Below are 13,761 nucleotides of genomic sequence, written 5' to 3'. Positions count from 1 at the left end.
GGGGGAGGCAGGATGTGGTGGAAAATATCCAGGAAACTTCCTAGTTTAGAAGCTACACTAATTGAGCGCAGCAGACATTGAAGGAGTCACGCAAAGTTTGCACCTCTATTCGAGGAGTAAGCGCCAATTGCATTCATCAATCGGTTATCAATGAACACTGCCACCGATTGCCCTCGTCCAAGCAGCAATACTGATAAGAGGGTCTAAATTTAGAACTAAATTTCAAGCTGAATTTAAGTTTGAAGTTTTCTCTTGGTGTTTTGAAATTTTGAAAATGTAGATTTTTAAAGTAATTCCAAGAAATGGTTACACGCCAAATAATGAAAATAAAAAAAAATATTTTAGTTTAATTTGTACCAGAGAGAAATATGTTTACTTTATTGCTCTACTCTTATCAGTTCGTCGATGATCGATTGCTTTGAACTGCTTTTTTAATAGCACAAATGTTGTGAGTTCGAATCCCATCGGCATCGACATTGAACAAAAAAACTGAAAATCACTCTAATTTTCTTTAGCCAAACTATATAGGACAGCATGTATTTCCATCGGACACCTAATGCTGACTTATCAACACTTTGACGTTTGACATCTGCTTCGTTTGATACCCATATTGTAAAAAACTGAAAATTTGAGTATTTTTTTTTTTCAAAAATAGGTAGCTTTGTGAAATATTTTCAAAAAAAAAATGTTATTGCATTCGAAATGTATGAAAAATTCCCGATCACTGAAACTTGTTTTTTTTTAAATACTTAGTTTTGTGAAAATTTTGAGTATTTAAAAAAAATTGTTTTGACTTTCGAAATGTATGAAAAAATTCCGATCATTTAATACCCATATTCAGCAATTCCCCACGAAAACAGCATGATTCGAAAAAAAAAGTTCTCCTACCGGGCTCAAATTTTGTCTAGGGGTTACTTGGCCGAAATAATTAGGGTGTTAGGGTGGTCCGAAAAATGGCAATTTTTGTCGATTTTTTCAAAAACCACGTTTTTCAAAAAATCATAACTCCGCACCAATTCAACCGATTTTAGCTGTCTTGAGCGCAAACGAAAGGGTATTAGATAGGCTCTTAAGGAACAGTAGTAAAAGTTTCAAATATCTAGCCTAACATTTGAAAAAGCTCTTTTGAAGGTCTCGGGTCTAAAAAGCCTATGCCTGAATATATTTTTATAATATTCCTCGGGAAATTTTACATAATAAATAAAAAAATTGTGAAGTTATGTTTTCAATATTCCGAGATACAATTTTTTGAAAATAAAAACTGGTTTTTTTGACGCGCCGCGCGCCAGAACGGAAAAATGACGAAAACGACAAAATTTTTTTTACTAAAACTGTGATAACTTAAAAATTTCTGCGATGACCTATACATGTTAGGGTACCAAATTGAAATATGCAACTTTTGGTACCATAACATGTTTAGGTCATCGCTGAAATTTTAAAGTTGTCGCAGTTTTAGTGGAAAAAAGTGTTTTAAATGTTTTTTAGACGATTTCGTCATTTTCCCGTTTTTTTGCGCGGTGCGTCGAAAACCCCAGTTTTTATTTTCAAAAAATCGTATCTCGGAGTATTGAAAACATAAATTCACCATTTTTTGATATTTAATGTAAAATTTTCCGAGGAATCTTATAAAAATATTTTCAGACATAGGCTCTTTGGTCCCTTCAAAAGAGCATTTTAAGTTTTCATTTGACCTTTTCAAATGTTAGGCTAGATATTTTAACTTTTTACTATTTTTCCTTAAAAGCCTCTCTAATACACTTTCGTTTGCGCTCAAGACAGCTAAAATCGGTTGAATTGGTGCGGAGTTATGATTTTTTGAAAAATGTGTTTTTTGCAAAAATCGACAAAAATTGTCATTTTTTGGACCACCCTAACACGGCGTATGTCACCCTAATGGCCAAACAAAAAAATGCGGGTCTAATTATTTTGGCCCTAGAAAAATTTTGAGCCCGATAGGAGAACTTTTTTTTTTCGAATCATGCTGTTTTCGTGGGGAATTGCTGTATTGTAAAAAACTGAAACTTTGAGTTTATTTTTAAAAAATTCGTAGTTTTGTGAAAATTTTGAGTATTTTCCAAAAAAATGTTATAAATTTCGAAATGTATTAAAAAATTCCGACCCATTATATAAAAAACTGAAATTTTTAGGTTTGTTTTGTCAAAAGTACGTAGCTTTGTAAAAAATTTAAGTTAAAAAAAATATGTTATTGCATTCGAAATGTATGAAAAATATTGTAAAATATTGTAAAATACTGAAACTTTGAGTTTTTTTTTTCGAAAAAAGTAGTTTTGTGAAAAAATTTTAGCATTTTAAAAAATGTGTTATAGTTTTCGAAATGTATGAAAAAATCTCGATCGTTTGAAAACTATAGAGCGATTCCAGCTCAAATCAGGAATTTTTCTGGAACTTTTGTACCCGACCCTCTCCGATTTCAATGAAACTGTTTAGACATGTTATCCTAGGCCTATATAAGCCATTTTTGTGTATATGGAGCCAATTGCACTCGATAATGACATTTGAAAAGGGCGTAAGCGTTTTAAATATTTTTGTATTTTGTAAGTTAAATATTGCTGTATCTCTAAGCCGTTGCATTGTACCAAAAAGTGGTCAAAGACAAACTTGTAGGAAATTGGACGGGCTTTCTGAAAAAAATACACTGAAACAAAAATACACGCCACTTTTATGAGATTTTTTGATTTTTAAGTTTAAAAGTGATATTTGAAGGTGATGTCACGATTTTTTTCCGTTCAAAATTTTTGAGGGAATAGCCTAAGATGTTACAAAAAGACTGACGAAAAATGCAGGATGGTATGTCTCTCCTAAAAAAATACAAAAATCATTTACTAAAGCTGTTTTTTTGAAAAGTGGTCTAAACGTCAAAATTTTCAAAAACCGGTAGTGGGAATCGATTTCCCAGACAATTTTACATAAAAGTCTCCATATTAACCATTGTCCTATGTCCAATCCTTGGGAAGATATAGCGGTTTTAAAAATAAAAATATCGAAAAAATAGGTTTTTTGGTGTTTTTTTGCAATTTCTATGTGACAGACTTGATTTTTCAGTCTCGTAAATATTTTTATCGAAAAGCTTGTCTAATTTCCCATAAGTTTGCCTTTGACAGATTTTCAATTGGATGTATGGGCTTACAGATATAAGTTTAATTACAATGCTCATAACTGAAAATAGAATATTTTTTTTCAGTGTGGTTGACACCTGATTACTAAATAAGCTTACGTAAATATTGAAACGAGTCAAATTAAAAAGCTGTCAAAGGCAAACTTATGGGAAATTAGAAGAGCTTTTCGGTAAAAATATTTACGAGACTGAAAAATCAAGTCTGTCATATAGAAATTGCAAAAAACCACAAAAAAACCTATTTTTTCGATATTTTTATTTTAAAAACCGCTGTATCTTCCCAAGGATTGGACATAGGACAATGGTCAATATGGAGACTTTTATGTAAAATTGTCTGGGAAATCGATTCCCACTACCGGTTTTTGAAAATTTTGACGTTTAGACCACTTTTCAAAAAAACAGCTTTAGTAAATGATTTTTGTATTTTTTTAGAAGAGACATACCATCCTGCATTTTTCGTCAGTCTTTTTGTAACATCTTAGGCTATTCCTTCAAAAATTTTGAACGGAAAAAAATCGTGACATCACCTTCAAATATCACTTTTAAACTTAAAAATCAAAAAATCTCATAAAAGTGGCGTGTATTTTTGTTTCAGTGTATTTTTTTCAGAAAGCCCGTCCAATTTCCTACAAGTTTGTCTTTGACCACTTTTTGGTACAATGCAACGGCTTAGAGATACAGCAATATTTAACTTACAAAATACAAAAATATTTAAAACGCTTACGCCCTTTTCAAATGTCATTATCGAGTGCAATTGGCTCTAAATACACAAAAATGGCTTATATAGGCCTAGGATAACATGTCTAAACAGTTTCATTGAAATCGGAGAGGGTCGGGTACAAAAGTTCCAGAAAAAATCCTGATTTGAGCTGGAATTGCTCTATATTGTAAAATACTGATAATTTGAGTTTTTTTGAAAATACGTGGTTTTGTGAAAATTTTGAGCAATTAAAAAAAAATTACATTCGAAATGTATGAAAACATCCCGATCATTTAATACCATTATTGTGAAAAACTGAAACTTTGCGTATTTCCTCGAAAATACGTAGATTTGTAAAAAATTTGAGTATTTCAAAAAATGTGTTATAGCTTTCGGAATATATGAAAAATCTTGATTGTTTGTTACCTATATCGTAAAAAACTGATATTTTAAGTTTTTTTTTTAAATACGTAACTTAGTGAAATTTTTCAGTTTTTTCAAAAAAATGTAATTATCACAGTCGAAATGTATGAAAAACCCCCTATCACTTTATACTCATATTTTAAAAACTGAAACTTCGAGTATTTTTTCAATAATACGTAGCTTTGTGAAAATTATGAGTATTTTCAAAATATGTAGTTATCACATTCGAAATGTTCGAAAAAATCCGGTTTCTATTACAAAAACTGAAATTTTGAGAATTTTCGAAAATACGTAGTTTAGTGAAAATTTTGAGTATGTAAAAAAAAATGCTATGATTTTCGAAATGTATGAAAAAATCCTGATCATTTAATACCCATATTGTAAAAAACTGAAACTTTGATTTTATTATTCAAAAAATTTTAGTTTTGTGAATACTTTGAGTATTTTCTCAAAAAAAAAAAAGTTATAAATTACGAAATGTAAGGTCCCGATCATTTGATACCCATATTTCGAAAAACTGAAATTTTGAATATTTTTTAGAAAATACGTAGTTTTGTGATAAATTTGAGTATTTAAAAAAAATGTGTTATAGCTTTCGAAATGTATGAAATCTCGATTGTTTGATACCTATATTGTAAAACACTGATATTTTGAGTTTTTTTTAAAGAAAATACGTAGTTTTGTGAAAATTTTTAGTGTTAAAAAAATGACAATCAAAATGTATGAAAAAATACCGATCATTTAATACCCATATTGTAAAAAACGGAAACCTTGAGTTTTTTTTTTCGAAAAAACGTAGTTTTGTGAAAATTTCGAGTATTTTCAATAAATGTAGCTATCACATTCGAAATGTATTAAAAAGTCCGATCATTTAATACCCTTGCATTGGAACATTGCATTTCCAAAATACAGGAAAAATACGTATTTTTGTGAAAATTGTAATTATAAGTGCAATGGATAGCTGACATAAAAAATGCATTGAATACTGAACAAAAGTAAATCTAATCTTAATGAATAATTAACTCTGACACATAAACAACTTCAAAAATTGTTCTAGTTAATATTAAATTAACTGTTACTTTCAACGTTCAGTAAGCAACATTCTAGTGCTCCTCACCAGATGTCATTCCGTTGCTCATGTCACAGGCTTTAAGTTTTCCCAACCATCTATTTGCTCTTTTCTCTCACCCTCTCTCAAAATCTCACCCCTTCTCTCATCGGATTGCTTCTCATTTTCCCACGAAATAAAATATGGCCGCCAGTGATTTACGGCACCTGACAATGAACCCAACCATTTTCCACCCTCAACGGGAGCGGAAGAGAAAACACAGGCCACTTACTCTCTCATTTTCCACCCAGCCCTCATCCTGTGAGAGTACTATCGTCACTCACCGAGGTTCCCATCACAAATACACCGCCAACTGCGCACGTGTGTGCTTCGCGATGGGGGGGTAGTTTTTCCTTCTTTCTCTTTCTTACACACTCATACAACTCACAACGAGGGAAAACGGCAAAGGGGTGTGTTTGTGAATCGTAAAATCGATTGCCTCCTTTCACGCGCGAGTGTGTGAGTGAGTGAGTGAGTGCGTCCATAAAAGGATCATTGTGTCACATGGGTTTGTGTTTTTTTTCGCGCGCGCGTTCTCTCGCTCAATTTTCTCACTCTCTCAGTTTTTCCTCAAGGGAACGTGGTTAAATGATTAATGCATGGCGGCCCACTCTCGCTGGTGTGCGTGTTCCGTCGCGTGATAATAGTGAAATTTAGCTTTATCTTGGCCACTATCATCTCGGCGTGACCTAGTGGAGGAGTGCATTTCGTGTGCTGCGGCGGGCGGCCAGGTTCCGTTTTATTTGGGTTTCTCTGCTGTGTGGTGTGGTGAACGAAACAAGTGAACAATGGAACAAGTGAAAGGATAAAAGGATGGTGGTAAGTTTGGGGGTGAAAAGTATAATTGATTGAGGATTTGGGCGCTTGTGCTTTGCGGAATTTGAATCACAAATTTTGGGCGCCCGTCATAGTAATAAATTTTGCATTTTCATTCAAAAAACTCACACCAACGCAGGTGGAACACATGCGTACCACTTCGGAGTTGATGGGGACAGGGGTGCCAGAACGCTTAATCGTATATTTGTATTTCAAAATCGTTAACATAAAATTTTAATTCATTGAAAAAAAATACAGTGTGGCTAAGAAAAAATATTTTTATGTCAAAAAGCAGACAATAATTGTTGTTAAATGTCTCAACTGTACTTAAACGCATTTTTCTTAAACTTAAATGCAAATGATTCCATATTATGATAAAAAACGTGAAAAACAAGCAAAAAATAGCATACATAGTGTACAAAGACTAAACTTATGAAAATACGCAAAGGATATTCATTTGATGAATACAGTAGAGCAATTCTTTAGCTTTTATTTTCCGGGATTTTTTAATTTGCATTTTCTTTTATTAAGATGAAACTTTATTCATCGGTTCAACATTGATTTCACAATAAAGGTCTCCTTACCAACTTAGAAGCTGTTCTTATAAAAGTGCTATTAAAATTGTTGGGACCTCCCCATAAAAATTTCCCGAAAAACTAAAATAATTATTAACAAAAAATGAAACATTAATTGAAAAAACTTTTAATATCGTCTGTAATCAAGTCAAAATGCATTACATGTATATATGTATTTTTTTTACCAAATAAAGACTTTTTTTCTTTGATTTTGACCACAGACGAATAAAAAAAAAACATTTTCATAAATTCATTGATTTTTTATTGTAGCATAACTTGAATTTGACATTTTGTCTTTTTAATTACCTTTATTTTTTAATCAAACATTTTTAGTAAAAATTTAGGGTTGGAAGAAAATTTTCCAAAAGTTAATTTTATGTGACATTTTCAGATCTAAAAAAAAAATATTTTCAGGGATAGGAAAACATGGGCACTGTGTGTTTCAGGCGAAAAACTGTGTTTTTTTTTTCAAAAAATAAAAAAAGATTATAAACTTTAAAGTGGTTGTAGCTCATAAACGGTGAACTGTATTAAAAAATCTCAAAAGTTTAAAAAATATTCAAAAAATGCCACAATGTCGATGTCGATTTGTTTTTCAATTGCACCCATTTTTAAATTTATAACTCGGTCAAATAATTTTCATCCTTAACGGTGCACATCAACCAGAGCTTTTGCACCCAGATTTTTGTTACAGACATTTTTGTATCTTCAAAACTACGGGTACTATCGAAATAGTTTTTTATTCATCCCCTAAAGTACTGTCCGCAATGTTTTTTACAACAAATTTTGAATAATTTTACAATCCCGTTGATGCAGGATTGGGTCCGTAAGTTTGACAATTTTGGAATAAGAAGACAACAACTTCCTTCGTTGCTGTGCACCCTTAAAATATGGTATTATTGTCTCCGGAAACACAACGAAAATTAAAAAAATCTGAAATAGTGTTTTTGAGTAGTTCACTTTTTTAATAAAAAAAAGTTATTTAAAAAATAAGCAAAAATAATTTTCCGTGTATCAATTCTTTCACAAAGTCCTTAACTATACTTACAACTTTGCCGAAGCCATACAATCAATCAAAAAATGTCTTCAAAATTACAGATTTTTGAATATTTACAAGCTATTTTTGTATGGACAGCTGTAAAATTCGTACGTATAGACGAACCGATGGCAAAAAATGTCTTCTTTGGTCACAGGAAAGATACCCACAAAGTTTCAAGCAAATAAAAAAAAATGCTTAAAATAACCGAAGGCTGAAATCGCAGAGAATTGCTCAGTTATGCCAAAGACGTGCATCAATGTAAGAATTCACGAAAAAAATTCCGAAAGGTTCATGTATTTTTTAATCTGTAATCCCATATTTCATAATTTTCAATCTGCCTTATAGTGTGCGATAAAGGAGGCTCTAGAATATGACAAACAAACAAAATTCACTTTTTCGTGTTTGACAAACAAACAAAGCCGGCAAACTGTCAAAAAGTGTGAGTTTGTTTGTTTGTTATAGTCTATTACCTCCTTAAGAATATTTTAAAGATTTTTTTTTAAAGAGAGAAATTGTTTTGTGATTAAAAATAAAACAAAACATTCCAAGTAATTATGTTTCGATTAAATTACAATACTGTTTTCGTCCTATATTTTTAAAGGAAAATATCTATGAATAAAGGGTATAAACTTGCATAAATATGCAATGGTATTTAATCTTGTCGAGTTTTTTTCCTATGGTTCGTTTGTTTGAGATTTTTCACAGTTAAAACTTTTCATTATTAAATAAATAAAAAACTGTGAAACAGTTCAAAAGTGCCTCTTATCCCTCAGATCCAATGTCACCCCTGATGACAGTATGCATCGTTTTTGAACCTTTTTTTATAACTCGGCAATTTTTCTTTTTAATTTCTAATGAGTCAAATCATAACTTTGACAATTTCTGGAAATTTCTTCAAAAAAAAAGATGAATTATTTAATAAAGTAAAAAGAATCATCATTCAATCTGCATGAATATTAAAGTTTTGAATTATACTTAACAACGGAAAACTTTGACATCCGTGCAATATTTTAAAAAGGGAAACAAATCGTTTTGAATAAGTGTTTTTCAAGACAAATTCTCTGGAAAAAATAATGGTAAATATAATAAAGCCTCAAATTTTTGTTTTAATCGTAAGTTTTTCATATGTATTTATGCAATAAGTAGGGCTAGTGATTTTCACGGCAAAAAATCGAAATTACGCGGCATGTTAGTTTTTGAAACCATGGATTTCACGGCACTCTGAAATTTGCTAAAAATAAATATAAAAAGTTTTGTTCAAGCATAATTTTGTTCAGACAAGTGTCTTAAAAAGTAAGCAGTAGTTCATGATGCAAATAAAACCCCCTCACAAATATTATTTATTTAGAAAACAAAATTGCGCACATTTTTTTACGACGAAGCAAATCCTTTTACTGTTGTTTTGAATATCGTTCTTTTACATTCTTCTTAGAAATTTTGCTGGAAATTTGCAATGTACATCAAAGAATATTGAATGTTTAAAATAAAATTGTTCTAAATTTTCCATTGCATTTTTTTTATTATTTGGAAACTTGTAAAGTGCACGAATAAAACAAATCAATGCTTTTGTGCTTTGAAAAGTAATATTTCTAATATTTGATAAAAATTTCGCGGCATTTTACGGTATTTACTAAATTTCACGGTCAGGAGCAAATTTCACGGATTTCGCGGCTCCCGTAAAATTGCGAAAAATCACTAGCCCAAATAATAAGTATTCAAAAAAATATTAAATAGACATACCTAATAATAACAAAATCTTGATTTTTTTTTTTAAATCAGACAAAGATTTATTGAGGTTTATCATTTCTCAACCTAAAAAAACCAACCTGGCAACCAAAATCTCCTCCACTAACATTACCACGCAAACTTTCGCGTATCCTTTTCTCTCACACACACAACCAACCCCGTAACACACCATCACACACTTGCGATGAGTTCCCACTCCCCCCCATCATCATCGTCGTCTCAGGAACGGAAGTGAGTGACCGGCCAGCCAAGGTTTCGCACCCTAATCGCGCCGCTCGCTGGCTCGCCACGCTCAGTTGTGTGCTAGAGTCGGAACCTGTTTCATAACCTCTGTTTTTGGTCGGGGCGCGCGCGCCACACCACCAGTGGACTCGGCTCGGGATAGAATGGTGACACCTTCCACCAACAGAAGAAAACGGAGTGAGTGAGTGAGTTTTCACTCGGAAAAGGAAATTGAAGGAAGATTTTTCTTTTTCCCGTGATGGCGAACCGAGATGAAACTGGATTTGGATAGTGATTTACGGCTTGGGGGTTGTGAAATGACCCCTTGAGAGGGAGGTGGGGGCCCGAAATCCGACCGGATTGTGACACAAGGAAAACGGGAAAAGCCAGGGCGAATGTTTGTGTACTAATTTATTGATTTTTCGCCGTGAATGAAAATTGCCTCGGCGCGCCACAGGAGGAGAGCGAGAAGAACAAGTTGGAGGATTCGGGAGTGATTCTGGCGCGTGAGCTGGTGAGTGAGGAAGAATTCTAACCATCATCGGAGTGACAGATCAGCGAGTTTAGGGGAAGAATCAGCGCTGAAAGTGGATCAGCAGTGATCGAAAGGGTGAAAATCAGAGGTGAGCAAAAAGGTGGAAACCCCTTTCTCTTCCGCGTTCTTCACCTTCGAAAAAAGGGAAATAAAAGTATTATTAGATTACACCCCCTCCCCCTCTCAGAACTCGCTCACGCACAGTTCGTGAGGTGAGTTTTACGAGGCGAACCGCCTCACTCGCGAGTGAGCGCTCTCTGCTCATGGGTGAGTGAGTAGCAGCTCACCGCTCGCGCGCGGCTAATTCCGCACCACTGGAGAAGAATACACAGAGAGATGCAAATTTAGTGGAAAAATCATCCCTTAAACCTGGCGATTTTCACCGGGCGGAGAGAGGAACGGCGTTCGGGGAAATGGCTGACCAGGGGTCCTCCCGGAGCAGCACAACTTTTACTACTATCAATCGTAATGGAGCCGAACCATTATCGTGCCCCTCCCACCAACCCCTCACACCTCCTCCTCTTCGTCTGGGCACGTTTTAGTGGGAAATTTGTGTGTTTTGCTTGTTTGGCTTTTCCAGACCTTCACCCTCCCTGCAAGCAATTCTGCGAGTGTGGAAAATGGAAGAAACACCCGAAGGAAAAAGAATCGCTCTTCGGAATCAGCCTAACCAACCTCCACCCTCTCCCCACCCCCCCATTCATTTTTCCGGAAGGACAATAATGAACAGAGGCTAGCTCGGGCTCACTCTCCACACCATCAACCGAACCCATAGCAGAGGACACACGACCTGAACTCATTAAAATTATTGGGGGAAAATTATTTGCCTGGTCGTGGTCGTGGTGGTGGTGCTGCTGAGCGCGGGCCAGAAATAGACTTTTGTGCAGTGTCGGCCAAGTCGCCGTCGTCGGAGGCCTGAAAATGTTGTGAGTTGAGCAATGGCGAAAAAGGACATGGGCTGAGAACGGACGGACGACGGTGGGGAAATATATTGCGTTAGGAGGCGGATTAGGGCGGCTGGGATCGGGGGAGGGGGAAGGGCTCTGCCTGACTAGTACTAGTCTAATGAGGATTTTTTTGTGTGTTTGGAAATGTGGGAAATATGTGTGCCGTTATGAGATGGATGGGAGAGTTCAGCGCAAACATTTGTTTTTTAATCGAAGTTGGGAAAATATGTCCCTGATTATTGCAAGATTAATTATGAATAGAATCATAATAAGTTACATTACATAATGTAAATCAAATAAATTATAACATTAAAGTTGGCTGACTGACATTGAGCTTGCTTGTGATTTGAGACTTATTCATGAAACTCAATCAAGTAATTTTTACAGTTCGAAAAGTAAAGGTATCATTTTGTACGGAAGATGCAATGTAATTTTGAAATTTTATCATTCAATTTCATGAAAATGCATAACTTTTTTATAATGATTTACTCCAATGTTGTGACACATCATTATGACTCGCAATTTGGAAATAAACCTTAAAGAAAAAGCACCACTGCAGAAAATATTTTCCGAAAAGTTAATAAGCTGCATTTTTCTTCTTTTGCCATTGTTGATAGGACTGCTCTGCCCATGATCGCATAAATGTCCCATATGCATTTTCGTCACTTTTGAGTTTTTGATGCAGTTTGGTTCAAAAGCGTGTGCTTTTTCAAAAGAGCCTATAACATCCAGTACTTTGTTCTAGAAATCAGGAGGAAATCCAGTTTTTTCGTAAAAACTTAACACGTAGCCTTATGTGTGGGACAAACTTGTTTAGCGTTTTTCTCAGCTTGCTGTTTTTGCATATGGGACATTTATGCGAACATGGGCAGTGCTGCTCTTGAAGTTTCATATTTTGTGAAAAATTAGATTCATCTGAGAAGCTTTTTGCACCTCGCGAAACTATTTTAATTTGATTTTCAGGGTTATTGAATAAAGCATTGTGAAATTGTCTGCTCTTTTCTAGGCTAAATCACTTATTTTGGTAATTTTCAAATGTTGGGCTGGATTTTAGTGTTTGCTAATTATTAGCCTATGTCTTTCAGAAACTAGTAGAATCACATTAATTTATTAAAAAACGATAAAAAAAAATTTAGTAAAGAACGTTCAATCAGCATTAAAAATTTTTTTTCGGGCTGTCCTTAGAACATTTAAATATTTATTCATCATAATATTTCTTTAAAAAATTATTGGAAAAAAATGATGATTGATCCAATATTACTAAATTTTAAATTCAATCGGAATCGGTTCCTGAATAGAATTTTAAACTAAACGTTGGAAAAGCCATCAATAACAGGGCTGGGCAACAGTTTTGAATTTTAAAAAAGAAACTAATTTTTAAGCCATTTGCAAATTTTATTTCAAGTTTTTGTCCTTACGGCTCAAAAATACCCCAAACATTTGAGGGTTAAAAAAACAATAAAAAATAAAATAAATTTATTGACATTTTGCAAATTTTCGGTCGTTTCATAACTGTAATAATGTTCAAAGCATTTTGCGATACTCTTTGCTTTAAAATTCTGAATGTTGGCATTGGAATTTGATTTTTTGGCCCCCCTTCCTTAATCTTGTCCAGATCCAACGGACAAAAACTTTAAATAAAATTTGTTCCAGCCTTATAAACAATCATAAAATTGAAATAATCATTAAAAGACTCGATTGATGATCATAAATTGAACTATTCAATTGAATATTAATTTTATTTATATATTTATAGTAATTGTTTAAGAGCTATTTTTTCAAATAAATAAAAAAGCTAATAAATAGGACAACCATGGGTGGTCTCTCATGCTCATGCTCATGCTCAAGAGCTATTTTTTCTAATAAAAAAAATAGCTAATAAAGTTACATTCCTTAAAAAAATTCTAAATATGATAAAAATTTCAAAATTCTTGTTATTTTAATGCTTCGAATATTTTTCAATCTTTTTGTCACTCCTTCAAAAAGTATTTAAAAAAAATCAGGGAATAAATTATAAAACAAAATAGATACAAAATATTAATGGATTTACCAAGTGCACTTGATTTATGACCGTTGGTTGTAGATTAACTTTCTTCTTAAGCTATTTTGTATTTTTGTGCCTATACAATTTTTCACAAGTCTTTTTTTACTTATTGTTAGCTTACAAGTTACTGGACCGATACAATTGATTATCTATGACTAGGCTTCAAAGCAAGATTTAACAATCTTGTCCAGTCAAACCCATTCAACAAATATTTTTTAGGGGTTTTAGCTCACTATTCAAAAACTAAATTTAAAATCAATTTGCAAAAATAATATAATTTTTAACAAAATCGAAACTTTTATTCTAAATGAGAAAAGAAAATAAAAAAGTAGTATTTTTTAACTTTCACGGGAATCATCCTTGAGTAAACAAATATCGTTAAAACTAAACAGAACTAAAGATTAAAAATACTCTTCATTTTATCATGAATAAAACAAAGTTTGATTTTTTTTTAAATTTCTTTCAAAAGT

The 13,761-nt window shown here is 33.1% G+C and overlaps 1 protein-coding gene across 2 annotated transcripts in view; it reads left to right on the top strand.

Moving 5' to 3' along the window:
- Nucleotides 1-6,023: 6,023 nt before the first annotated feature.
- LOC6049834 overlaps nt 6,024-13,761 on the top strand; it is a 207,920-nt gene continuing 200,182 nt past the window's right edge. Inside the window, exon 1 of one of the 2 annotated variants that reach the window (XM_038258165.1) lies at nt 6,024-6,186. The gene's annotated coding sequence lies outside the window, so the exon portion shown is untranslated. Of the gene's footprint in view, nt 6,187-9,829; nt 10,389-13,761 lie in introns of those variants that run through there. The other variant, XM_038258164.1, reaches the window with a different exon arrangement.

The sequence above is a fragment of the Culex quinquefasciatus genome, chromosome 2, assembly GCF_015732765.1.
Source record: "Culex quinquefasciatus strain JHB chromosome 2, VPISU_Cqui_1.0_pri_paternal, whole genome shotgun sequence".
Classification (NCBI taxonomy): Eukaryota; Metazoa; Arthropoda; class Insecta; order Diptera; family Culicidae; genus Culex; species Culex quinquefasciatus.
This window is presented reverse-complemented; position numbering and strand designations above follow the sequence as displayed.